Genomic DNA, 13575 nt, shown 5'->3' with positions numbered 1-13575 from the left:
TCTTTTTAAAAGTTTATGTTAAAAACAAACACATACATTATCCTAGACCTACACAGTGTCAGAAACATCAATTTCTCTGTCTTCCACCTTCCACATCTTGTCCCAGTGCAAGGTCTTCAGGGACAATAACATTCATTGTCTCCTATGCTAACAATGCCTTCTGAAATACCTTCTGAAGGACCTGCCTGAGACTGATTTACAGTTAACTTTATACATATATATATATATATACACACACATATACACACACACATACATATACACATACATATATGTGTATATAATTTATTTTATATATATATATATATATGGCAGTGGTCCCATGAGATTATAATGGAGTTGAAAAATTCCTATAACTTTGTGAACTCATAGCCATTGTAACATTGTATTGCAATGCATTACTTATGTGTTTGTAGTTATCTGCGTGTAAAAGGAAATATATATTAGCATATACCTCATTTTTAGCATATTTGAAGTATATGCTAAAATAATAAAACATAGTACAATAAATACATAAATCAATAAGAGTTATTATTATCAAGTATTACTCACTGTTCATAATGGTGTGTGCTATCCTTTTATACAACAGGCAGCTCAGGTTTCTTTATACCAACATCACTACAAACACATGAGTAATGCATTGCACTACAATGTCACAATGGCTATGAGGTCACTAAGCTATAGGAATTTTCAGCTTTGTTATAATCCCGTGAGACCACCGTCAACTAGGCAGTCTGCTGTTGACCAACACGTCCTTCTGAGGTACTGCATGACTGTATCTTACTCTCACTGGTACTCTTTTTCATGCAGCTTCTAATTTCTGTTCTTATTCCTCTGTGATCCAAGTGAAAATATCAAAGTGAAATTCTTTCTTTTAGTGGGGAAGTGGTAAAAATTTTTACTATTTGCAGTGTTATTAGATGGTAAAAAGTACAATGTCAACTATATGTTTTCTTTTATTTGGAATTTATTGAAATTTTAGTTGAGGACAAATAAATGCTCAATTAATAAGTGAACTCTTAAAAACTCCATGTTCTTGGACATAGAGGGGAACAACACACACCAGGGAGTTTTGGAGGGTGGGGGATGAGAGGAGGGACAGGATCTCGAAAAATAACTAATGAGTACTAGGCTTAATACCTGAGTGACAACATAATCTGTACAACAAACTCCCATGACACAATATACCTATGTAATAAACTTGTACCCTTGAACTTAAAATAAAGTTTTTTAAAAAACACCACAAAACTTCATGTTCTAATCTCAGCACTTTGTGAGTCCAAGACAAAAGCATTGCTTGAATGCAGGAGTTCAAGGTGGCAGTGAGCTACGGACAGGGCCATTGCATTCCAGCCTCTCAAAAAACAAACAAACAAACAAACCTATTACATGTTCTTTCTTATATTTATAAGATCCAAATAATATGAATAATATACAAATATAGTAACCTATTAACTATGTTCTTAAAATAATGTTATTTCTTCAATTGTCTATTTGTCTGCTTAATCGGTTGGTATTTGAAAGTTACATAGAAGTTTTCAAATGTTATTATAGCTCATTACCTTTGCCTGTATATCTAATGTTTTTTGGTGTATATATTTTGATCCTGGTTTTAAGTACATATAAGATGATGGTCTTACATATTCTTGGAAACCACCGTTTTCAACAAAATTCCTCTTTTATATGTTTAACATTTTGGATTAAATTCTGAATGAATATTTTCAGGCCAACTTAACCTATCACAGAAATTGTTTAGTACATCTTTGTCCCCTGCTTATTTTTCATCTTTATGTCTAGTTATAGTTTGTGTTGGCCTCCCAGTTTTAGCTTATAACTGCTTCTGTGTTATTGTTATTTAATCTAAATTTTATACTATTTATTTTAATAAGGAAATAGTCTTTATCCACATTTGTTGTACATATTATCATTTTATAAAAGCTTTTTAGTAGTATGCTTTTTAAAATTTTTGTATTTATTTTTTCAATTTTTGTGGAATTGTGATTTATTTATTTTGTTATATTTGTCTTGAATAATACATTTAACAAATGCTTTTTACTGACTTTTTAGAAAGATTTATCAGGAATAACTAAACTAGTTTTCTCTCAACTTTAAGAGTCAAGTGTAATTTTATTTATATATGTCCATACACACACATATTTAAAACTGCAGATGAATTTAGAGCATGTGTATGTGTTTGTGATTTTTTGTATTTATTGCCTATCTAAGAGCAGAAGATGACAGCAAAATGTCATGGGATTGGGAAATAGAAATTGAGATTGATTACATTTGCTGATTATTAATATAGTTGATAGGTCTATCCATATAATGTTTATTTAATGAGAAAGGAGAGACCCCATCAATTTATAGCAGCTTTGAGTACCAATAATGATTTATTCTAATATGTGTAAGAAATGTATGGTCAATATCAATGGTTCACAAAATACAGAAAATTATCTATATGTAGATTTTGTTGATCATGTAAAATGTTGATTCATTTTACCTTCCAAAATAAATTCTTGTTAAACATTCTGAATTTAAAAATATATTTTCTATTTTATTTTTAAAGAGTATACATAATCTACACTGGGAGGCCGAGGTGGGCGGATCACGAGGTCAGGAGATCGAGACCTCCCTGGCTCACACCGTGAAACCCCGTCTCTACTAAAAATACAAAAAGAAATTAGCCAGCGTAGTGTTGGGCACCTGTAGTCCCAGCTGCTCGGGAGGCTGAGGCAGGAGAATGGCGTGAACTCAGGAGGCGGAGCTTGCAGTGAGCCAAGATCCTGCCACTGCACTCTAGCCTGGGCGATAGAGCAAGACTCTGTCTCAAAAAAACAAACAAACAAACAAAAGAAAACAAACAAAAGAGTATACATAATCTAGTTCAATCTTCTTTTAATACTAATTGTATTTAAACCTCTTAAGTGTAATTAGCAGGAGATCATAACTTTAATAAATAAAAATACATTACCATTTAGATAAGACAAAACATGATTTTACAAAGTATAAATATGTATCTAATTTAAATAAAATAATTTATATTATTATTATTAGAGAAAATAGTGTCGTAAATGTATTATGCAAAGTGCATGCTTCATAACACAGTAAAATTACGAACATTCTAAATGTTAAAAAAAGTAACCTTGAAGAAAACACAGTACAGTAAGCTTTCTTAAAATTATAGTTAATAATATCTGTTATTTTCTCCAGGCTATTTTTTAATGTTTTAAAAGGTCAATTTATCAGAGTACCCATAAAATTTCATGGAATTTGGTGTTTCAGATTTGATAGTATTTTTTTTTCTTATTGAGCATGGCTGTATAAAATCTAAATTGACCTAAGGTATTTTGTCTCTGAATGAAGTTATTTATTGCAAGTACTTTTCTCTTATTTTGACATCTCTCTGCCTAACAGAAAAATCCACTCTACAGAAGTAATGGAAATAAACATTGCTTCCAGAAAAATAATTATAAGCCATGGCTTAAATATAAACACCACATTTGAGCTGAAAAAAGATACAAATCTAAAGTTGACCTTTAAAATAAGGTTGAAATTATTTTAATATAACTAAAACACAAAAATTAGTTATTTTATCACTAATTTTAAGTACAATTTTAATTTGTTAACATTTTTAATGCACCAAAGGAGATAGTTTATTTAACGAAAGGAGATAGTAGATACAGAGATAGAAGATAGAGATCTTGGAAGGTTATAAGGTCTGCAATTATTTAGTTTTCTTAACTGTAATGTCATATCTCTAAAGGAAAAGAATAGCTCAGTACTCTGTTTACTTAGAACATGCATTTCATCATATAAAAGTGTCACTATCATTTATCCCCAATTCTTTTGAAGAAATGATGTATTTATTTACAGTGAAAATATTAGTAATAGACAAAACAAAATTTTAAGTGTAATGATCATAGTATATATTTGTATTACTTGTATAAAGTAACATAATTAAACCAAAAACGGTTTAGAAATTACGATAGCTGTGGATTCAGATCATATCCCCTCAGAAAATGCCAAAATATAACTTTTCATTAAAGTCACATTTGGATTTATATAACTATTTTCACACTGGAAGTTATGTCACTTTCTTGAAAACAATGAAAAAGATGTCTGCATATTTCTGTATCCGCTTCATGAGCAGCTTTGTCCTTCGTGCTGAGTGCTGCATGACAACAATCTCCCTTTTTAGCAGGTCATTTGCCCCAATTTTGTGGCTTAGAGCAAGAGTCTCATTATTATATTACTTAAGTGTGGTTTATTTCCTGTCATATCGTCTTCGCTTCCCCTTGAAATCAGAGCTGCGGAAACTGTGGGCTGAACCTTGGGGAGACAGGGACAGCATTTGTGGCAAAGGAGCAACTTATTAAAACAAACAAAAAAAAGATGTTCTTTTGTCCTTCAGAAAGATACACTTTGAAGTACTGCAAGGAATGTTAAAAACAAACAAACAAGCAAACAAAAAAACTGGCCTGACACGGTGGCTTATACCTGTAATCCTAGCACTTTGGGAGGCTGGGGTGAGCAGATTGCCTGAGCTCAGGAGTTCGAGACCAGCCTGGCCAACATGGTGAAACCCCGTCCTTACTGAAATACACACACACACACACAATTAGCTGGACGTTGGGGCATGTGCCTGTAGTCTCAGCTACTCGGAAGGCTGAGGAAGGAGAATTTCTTGAACCCAAGAGGTGGAGGTTGCAGGAGCCGAGATCACACCACTGCAATCCAGCCTGGGCAACAGAGCAACTGGATATGTCCCCACACAAAACTGGCCAGCTCAGGCCTGAGCTCCCCAATGCCCTCATGGTCCTAGGTGCCCATGACCTTGCCCAAAGGTCCTACAGAGCTTCTCTGCAAATATTAATCATAATGGGCTCTTGGTAAAATAGCTTACAACGTTCCTTTATCCTTAACAACAAACTCTACCGGAAGCGGGGAGAGAGATATTAATATGCACGATTTGACTATATACTAAGAGATGAAAGAAATGAATATAAACTCAGCCTACAGCTAATGATGACTCAGCACTCTCTTATAAGGGCTAGAAATACATTTATCATAGTCGTTGAATGGCATCTGAAAAACAGGCATAGGTAATGATTTGAAAAAGTGTTTTCTCCATGTTACACAGCCATAACATTTCTTCGTATCTTTACCCTTTCTTTTGTTCCTCAACTTCCATTATATTAACTATCAATACATTCTTTAATCACTGACTTCCTTCTCCACTCATCCCCCTAATCCTGTTTCACTCATCTCTCTCACCCTGTGGACACTTCTGATTATCAAGACACTAAAGGTTTTTCCTGAATTTTCTGGTTTTGTTTGTTTGTTTGTTTGTTTGTTTTCTTGTTGCAGGGAGCAATTGACAACAATGTACCCACACTTGCTTGAAACTCTGGCTTTCTCCTGCTGGTCTCTTCCACGATGCTTTAGTTGAGATTCCTTCTTAACAGATCCTTCCAAGATTCCTTCATTGGGTTAATTTCCTCTTGCCAATTCCTAATAATAAAACTACTTTAAAGATTGGTACTTAGCTATATATATTTTTTTCTCAATTCATTATTCACTCTTCCAAAGAATATACAAACTGTAATTTCAATTTTTTCAGTTCCTTTTGAATGAATATCCAAAATGCTTCTCTAATGCTTACTTCTGTTATGATTTTTAGCTGTGTCTCAAAAGTGTCTTTATTGGTTTTTTGTTGTTGTTTGTTTGTTTTTTTAACTTTGTTAGTGACTTAGGGAGGAAACGCGGTAGAAAAAAGATGTTACACTCACCTGTGGAACTTTTGAAATCAAATTTGAAATGTATAAAACTGAGTTGTAGGCACTTTTTTGAGATTCAGCATGAACTTATCACCTCGGGTTTTCTCAAATACTTGAAAGAAGTACAAATGGCTTTATTAGAAGAACAGAAAGGATTTAAGGGTTTCTGTAGTGACTTCCATTAGCTGCATTTAAACACCACTTGCTAAAAGTTCTATTTCTCTATTGTGAACACTATTAAACGTGAGACTATTCCATCATACTTTCTCTTTTTCTCTAAAACTACAAGTTTTCTGTATACCTTCAGAATATGATCCATGTTTCTAATAGTATAACCCTTCTAAATCATTCACACGTTTCCATGAATATCTCCTGTTGTTACCTAACCAACCATTTATTTTACTGAATGAAGACTTTCCATTACAACAGACATTTGACTTCACTATCATTAAAGAATTTTTCCTCACATATCAGAACCTATGGAATGATGCCTACATATAAAATAGTTCTTTTTTGTGGCTTTTGTTTTTAAATTTTGCTTTTAAGTCTGATTACAATTAGATATCTTGTAGCATATACCTTAGGTAATAGCTCTCACTTTTACCTTTTTTTATGTTGCAGTGATTTTTCACTCTTGGTTTTGTAATTACATGGCTTAAAATCCCCCAGCACCAGGGTTCCAGAAAGCTGATTACTCTTACTTGAGAAAGTGAAATCATTTTCCATCTCCTTGGGTGAATATAAATCAAATGGTGCTCTGGTTTTAAAGCTCTCTTGGCTTTTTTTTCTCTCTCCATTTTAAACTGCTTGCCTTTTCTCTCTCTTGTTACAGGTCACCTTCTGCAATCAGATGTTTCATTTTCCAGAAATACGTTCCGTATTACTCAAATACTGACTCATTTTCACTTTGTCTAAATTCTTTAATATCAAGTATTTTTCTAAATAACTGTCATTTTTTATAGTAGCTTTCATATCTGAATATATACCACAATCACCTAGAAATCTTTAAGATATAGATAGATCGATAGATAGATATAGATAGATAGATAGATGATAGATAGATGATAGATGATAGATAGATAGATAGATGATAGATGATAGATAGATAGATAGATAGATGATAGATAGATAGATAGATAGATAGATAGATAGATAGATAGATAGATAGATTCCTGGACAATACTCTAGGATTGTATTGAGACCCAGCAATCTGTATCTTTGGAAACCTTGGCTAGTGACATTAAATGAGAATCTGTCACAGTCCTTGGAACTTGGATCTATAAATTAAAGCTAGAGAAGATAGTTGGTTTCCTATACATTATCAATATGAAGTGTTGAAGCAGACAAATAGTATGCAAGATACAAAATTTGACAATCAATACTAGCAAAAACTATTATATTTACAACAATGCCTTTTCTCATTTCCCCAGCCTTGGATTTTGCAACTACTGCTACACACAAAATTGACATCCCTCCTCATTCAGCTCTCTCCCTAAGTGAGATCTATCTAGGTTTGACGGAGGCAGTAGCTAAACATCTCTGGGAATTTCTGCAGATAACTCTTGCCCTTCACTTGTAGGGCTCCTCAGACACTGAGTTATCCTCTCTGTTGAATTGCTGCTAGATTCAATATTCTAGTGCTGAGATTGAGATTTTGTGTTGGTTTCACAATGTTTAGTTCATTCTCCTAAAAACCTACACTCTAGTAATTGTGGCCTCACTTTTAATTGCAGCCTTACTTAAAAATCATGTGTTCCAGGTGGGGATTTTCTGTTTCAACTTGGATCCACAATCTGTTTCTAGTCTAATGCATACCTAAGTCTTTAATACTACTTCAAAGTTTGAAACTTTTAGTTCCCTGTACAATTTTCCATCCTCAATCTTTATTTCTAATAATAACCTGCCTCTGTAACCAGTTGTTGTGTTTTTGTCTATAAATGTTCTGTCTGCCTGGGCTTAGAAAGTGTTTTGAAACAAATGTCTTGTATTGGACCTTCACAATAAACACTGTCTAAACTGCCATTAGTTTAGGTAAACTCTTTGGCATTCTACCTTGCCTACTTAAAATAACCTCTGCCGTTAAGTCTGCTCTGGCCAGCAAATACTGTCTTTGACCAGAAGATGATGTTAATGATATTTACTATCTTTTTCTGGAGGTAAACTCTGATGCTAATTAGCCAGGCATGGTGGTGCATGCCTGTTATCCCAACTACTGGGGAGGCTGAGGCAGGAGAATTGCTTGAACCTAGGAGATGGAGGTTGCAGTGAGCTGAGATCATGCCATTGCATTCCAGCCTAGGCAACAAGAGTGAAAATCCATCTCAAAACACACATACACACACACAACAACAACAACAACAACTATGAAGGTTTTTTTTTTTTTGAGACGGAGTCTCGCTCTTTCGCCCAGGCCGGACTGCAGTGGCTCTATCTCGGCTCACTGTAAGCTCCGCCTCCCGGGTTCACGCCATTCTTCTGCCTCAGCCTCCTGAGTAGCTGGGATTACAGGCCCCCACCACCGCGCCTGGCTAATTTTTTGTATTTTTAGTAGAGACGGGGTTTCACCGTGTTAGCCAAGATGGTCTCGATAACTATGATGGTTTTTATTGACAACTGTGAATATATTAAGAAAACTTAAATGCAATATATATTATTTGTCTTGCACATTGCATAGCCTTATGAAGAACATATTTCTAAGAGCTCCAAATTAAGTAGTTCTTAATCTAGATTATGAGATCCCTTAGGGAATGCAAATTGAATGATCAGATGAATGGTAATATAGAGAGATCAGCTGTAAACCAATCTCACATATAAAGACAGAAAAATATAATTCAAGGCGGGTTGCTAACAGGTATAAATGCCAACAACTTATTCTCTCATGAAATTATTAATAAAACTGCTCTTGCTTAGTTACCATATAAACATCCTTAGTTTTAATGGGCTAAGTTTGCAACAGATACACACTGTGATAATGTAGGGTTGAGGCTGTGAATAATCTTTTAAGGCATTGTATGACTGCACAACCAATGACTTCATTATCTTTATTGCCATGTATTTCTCATGCATATATTCACTTTTTATCTGGAGTGTAAAAGAACATGGAATTTAAGCAATTACAGCTCTCATAAAGACATTTAAAATGCTTTTTTGGTAAAGTCACTAAAGCAAATTGGCTTGCTGCTCAGCAACGAAGATTTAATACCTAATGAAATAACAGATGGCAGGCAATCATTTCAAAGGAGAAGGACGTGACTAATAGCATAAAGATAATTGATTGCATGGATCTGCGCCTTTGATACTGTCATGGAAAACACTCACATCTAAGAATTTTTATAAAATATATTTTCTATTATGGTTCTATGTTGTGTTATAAAGCTGATAGAAATTGAACAAGTAAACAGAACTCTTGTGGGAATATGATACCTTTAACTCCATGGCCCAAAGATACAGTAAAATATAGAATAAGGATATTGTAACATTAGCCAAACAATTTCTTATATGAATATAAGTAGGCCTTTGAGGGGTAATGTAGCTATTCTCAAACAGCATCATATTTATACCTAGTAATGGTGTAGGGGAAGTGGTATGCCACTGATTATGCACAGCCTTTTCCAAATCTCCATCATGTCAATATTTTGAAATGAGCCCTGTATATGTATTTATACCATGGAAATGGACCATGCTATAAAATAGTACACACACACACACACACACACACATCTATATCTATGTATATCTATATCTATATTTTAAAGACCACTTGCTAAACATTTACCATGACAGTATGTAAGGTGAGTAAGGTGAGGTGCACAGAGTAAGGATTTCCTGACCCCAATATAAATGTGAACAAAGATTAAATTTTTGCTCACTGTCTCCAAGCATTCATACTATATGCTTACTAATTTGGCTCCTTGGAGATCTGAGAATAAGTTGGAGGAGTGTGAAATGGGTTAGCCATTTTGCATTGCCTTCAACTGGTACTATGAGGGAGCAGAGTTCTAGTCCCAGTTAATGCACTTGAACATGTGTAAGAAACACACAGTAAGTAGATAGCTTTGCTAGAGGAAGCCCATTCTTTCTGCATTTAAATGACTGGAAAAAGTGTTGGATCAGATAATTATGTATCCTGCTCAATTACAGAAGCTAAATTGCATCTTAAATGCAGTGTGCTGATTAGCAAAATGTAGGATTCTGCATATTAGATATTAAAGTATAGAACAGCAAGCGTTCTAGAGGAATCTGAGAATCCTAACCCAATCTCCAAAACATCTCCAGTTGCATGCTTCATGCCTGAAGATCCTAGATATTCATTGTAATGAAGGGTCTGTAATATATTGAAAATTGAAGGAAAGCTTCTTAAGTATCCTGACTGATTTTATCAATTATTATATTTTTTGAGGTCATAAAATGAAATGCTGGTATAATTATGACTTAAGAGCAAAGTTGGATACAATTTCTTGCATGAGTTAAAGTCAAAAATATTTCTTAAAATGAAATTTGCAGCCAGCCAAGTTAATTTGAAGAGACACATATAGACAAGGAAGCTCTAAACCAGGAGCATATGAAACAAGATAAATTTTAACAATTAATGCCTTGTTTGAGTTCAAGTGCTTGGCCTAATATGAAGTAGAATGCAAAGGTAAAGGACTAAATCTAAATATTACAATTCAAGTCTCTGTCAGAGGCAATTAAGTAGAAGCACTTTATTGAAATAGGGTCTTTCATGATTGTTTAGCCCCATGAAATATTTTGGCTTTATTCCTTGTGTTAGTCTATTCAAATATTAGTCTACAAGTCTCCTTTTCAATATCCCTCTTTTTCATCTATTGTTCCTTTTACCTACTATTCTTTGCCCATGTGATTATTCTGTCCTTTTCTTCAAGCCACTTGATATTAAAGAATATTTTAGAAAGACTTCAGCTAGAAAAGGTAAATATTTCTTGAAAATTAAAATGTTTTAAGTCAAAGAATACCTTTTATTTCAGTAGTGGTGACAATAACTGAGGGAGATTTGCCTACCTACCAGTGTGCAAATGGTTTCCATTTTGTCAATTCATAATCCTATCCTGTGCTTATTAATAGGGCTGTTTGCTCAACCTCTATGGTTACATTTTATTTTAAATTATTTCTTTACATGTAATTAAGAAAGTAAACATATGTTTGTAAACATACATGATATATGTTTCATCATATATGAAAGTAAACATTATTTTTTAAAAAAACCAATGAATGAGCCTATAAAATAGTGAGACTAATAGCAAAAATAATTCAGAAAATAGTCTCTTTGCAGTTTGAGTTTGTCTGTGCATTTCAGAGTGTTAATAAGACTGAGGGTCAGTGTGACTTTTCCAAGGTTTATTGCTTTCAGAAGTCAATGAGTTTCTTTTCTAAATCTAATTTTCTGGGTGATAAATTGATGGGTATTCCATGTACTTTTTCAGCATCTTGTTGGCTGTCTTTACACAGATTCAATATTTAATGAGAGATCAATACTTCTAAGGTACATTTTCTTTTACTTCCTTCACTTAGGAGTCTGGGTAGCTACCAAATCACGAATATCACCAAAACCACAATCTCCATCATCACTCAACCAACAGGAATGTCCTGAGAGCCTGCTTCATGCTCAGCACTGTGAAACTTGCATTGAAAAACAAAGGCACAAAAGAGAATACAAAATGATTTTATATTATTGGTAGGAGAGTTATCAACATAGCAAAGATTAATAGAGTATAATGTGATTGGCATTTTACAGTCAGGGAATTTTATAATTTTTGATCTGCCTCTAACAAGCTGGTTACCCAAACTCCCCAATTAATAAAGTCAGACTTGCCAATTGGCACTGGAGAATTAAATGATGTTATGCATTTGATTATGTAGATTGGTGCCTGATATATTTTAGGTGCACGCTTAATGGTAAGGTGATAATAATTAACTTTGATTAACTGATGTAAATATATATTGTAAATATCACCAAATGCTGAGAGAGAAACGCAACTCCTATATCTGAACCTACCATTTACGGGTTTGCTTATTGTCGTCATGGGCGAGTCATTTAGCAGCTTAGATTTCCAATATTCCTCCCTCTAAAGTCAGAAAGAGGAATAATTAGTTGACCTTTAATATTCTACCTAGTTGTAATAGTCAACGATTTCATGCATATTCCATTACTTGTAAACAGAAGCTCATAGGCATTAAAGACTTTAGATGGCTGTGTGTGTGTGTGTGTGTGCGTGTGTGTGCATGTGTATGTTTTAATTCCATTTGAGTTTCTATTCTAAGCTGTGAACTTGTCTCCAGGATAACGCACATATGAATTTATGTGCACATATTTTGAATTGAATTTCAAGCCATTCTGATCTTTGTAGTTCACCTGTAGCCCCGGCTCTCAGGGCGAAGACCTGTCCTCTGTGTTCACTGTATAGAAGTGATGAAAATCACTGGTGGCTGATGTCTGGAATCTGCATATGCCTTTTTAACATTCATTTTGAAGGCAGTTTCTCAGACCAAAATGTTCTGGCTCCTGTTGTTCTACTTTGTCTTGTAAGAATATGCCCAGGAGGCCATAAGTGCTTCGTTTTTTTTCTTCTTTAATATCACTATGTTGTATTCTAACACAGAGTATTCCTCTTCTCCTGAATGTCACAACTGAAAATAGAACAAGAAAGAATTCCTCCATGTTCCCTCTCTTTCAATTTCTTAGATCTTACTTGTTTGTTTATTTTGATGTAACTAATAAACATAATTGAAGAAGCAGGATATGAACATGACTAAAAGCATGAAATTATAAAGCCCAAATTGATAAAGTTCTACACACTGGTGTATGTTATTGAAAGCCTTTGGATTCTGTTTGTGTTTACTTAGGCTGGAGCTCACTAAATTGTCAGTTTTCTTTTGATTCCCTGACCTTCTGTAGATTATATTAACCTCTTTTCTCAGTTAGTTACAAAGAATTAAAGTGAGATCTTCAATTACAAAGATTTAGTGTATATGAATAAGGAAAGAGGGCATAATTCATGGCCAAATGCAAAATTTTACTTAGATATTCAAATTTAATTCTTTTTAAAATTCTTTATTAAATCAGGTTAAATCAGTGTTGAACCTTATACTGGCATATCCTCTTTTGATCCATAAAGTACAAACTTGTAGTTTTCTAGTGAAAACATCTATATTTGTACAGCTCATCAAATACTCAGAGGGATAAACAAAAAAAGAAAAAAAGAAAAACAAAGGAAAAGGAGTCAAGTACGGTTTCTTAAAGTTAAATGGTTGTTTTAAAAAACTATAATGACTTATTTTTGTCAATGGAAAAAATGTGAACTTTTTATTAATATTCTCTTTTCAAAATGCTTCCAACATATATGACTCATTTAATGGTACTATTTTATATCACTATTTTATATCACTTTCTTAATTAATTGCCTATTTTCTACCACAAAAACTCATGAGCATTTATTAATAGATGCAAAGCTCTATGGTGATCATTTCATTTGTATTTTCTCATTTAACTTTCACATCATCCACATAGGACATGTATTATTATCTCACTTTGGATTGCTGGTAAATGAGACAGAGAAAGATGAGCCAACCTGAAAAGATCATGAAGTAGTAAAAGGTGGAACCGATGTTGAGCCCACCCCATCTCTCCACATAATCATCACAAACACAATGACCTGTAACCAAAAGATTGAGACAGAGGACTGCAAGGTGATGGTTTGCAAAACCTGAATTCCAGATGTCTCTTTCCTTCCTTTTTTCCCTCCTTCCTTCCTTTTTTCCCTCCTTCCTTCCTTTAACTGTA

General features: G+C 33.9%; 2 long non-coding RNA genes across 7 annotated transcripts in view; one reads left to right on the top strand and one right to left on the bottom strand.

Moving 5' to 3' along the window:
- The window catches only part of LOC131383433 (uncharacterized), a 77440-nt gene extending 76807 nt beyond the window's left edge, over positions 1–633 (bottom strand). Inside the window, exon 1 of one of the 2 annotated variants that reach the window (XR_009213446.1) lies at positions 553–633. This is a non-coding gene — a long non-coding RNA (uncharacterized LOC131383433). The remainder of the gene's footprint in view (positions 1–552) is intronic. The other variant, XR_009213445.1, reaches the window with a different exon arrangement.
- Positions 634–713: 80 nt separating this feature from the next.
- The window catches only part of LOC131383432 (uncharacterized), a 122243-nt gene continuing 109381 nt past the window's right edge, over positions 714–13575 (top strand). For all 5 annotated transcript variants that reach the window (XR_009213443.1, XR_009213440.1, XR_009213444.1 and 2 more), the window contains exon 1: positions 714–762. This is a non-coding gene — a long non-coding RNA (uncharacterized LOC131383432). The remainder of the gene's footprint in view (positions 763–13575) is intronic.

The sequence above is a fragment of the Hylobates moloch genome, unplaced genomic scaffold (assembly GCF_009828535.3).
Source record: "Hylobates moloch isolate HMO894 unplaced genomic scaffold, HMol_V3 SCAFFOLD_5, whole genome shotgun sequence".
Taxonomy (NCBI): domain Eukaryota; kingdom Metazoa; phylum Chordata; class Mammalia; order Primates; family Hylobatidae; genus Hylobates; species Hylobates moloch.
Note: the sequence above shows the minus strand (reverse complement) of the source record. Positions and strands in the feature narration are given on the sequence as shown.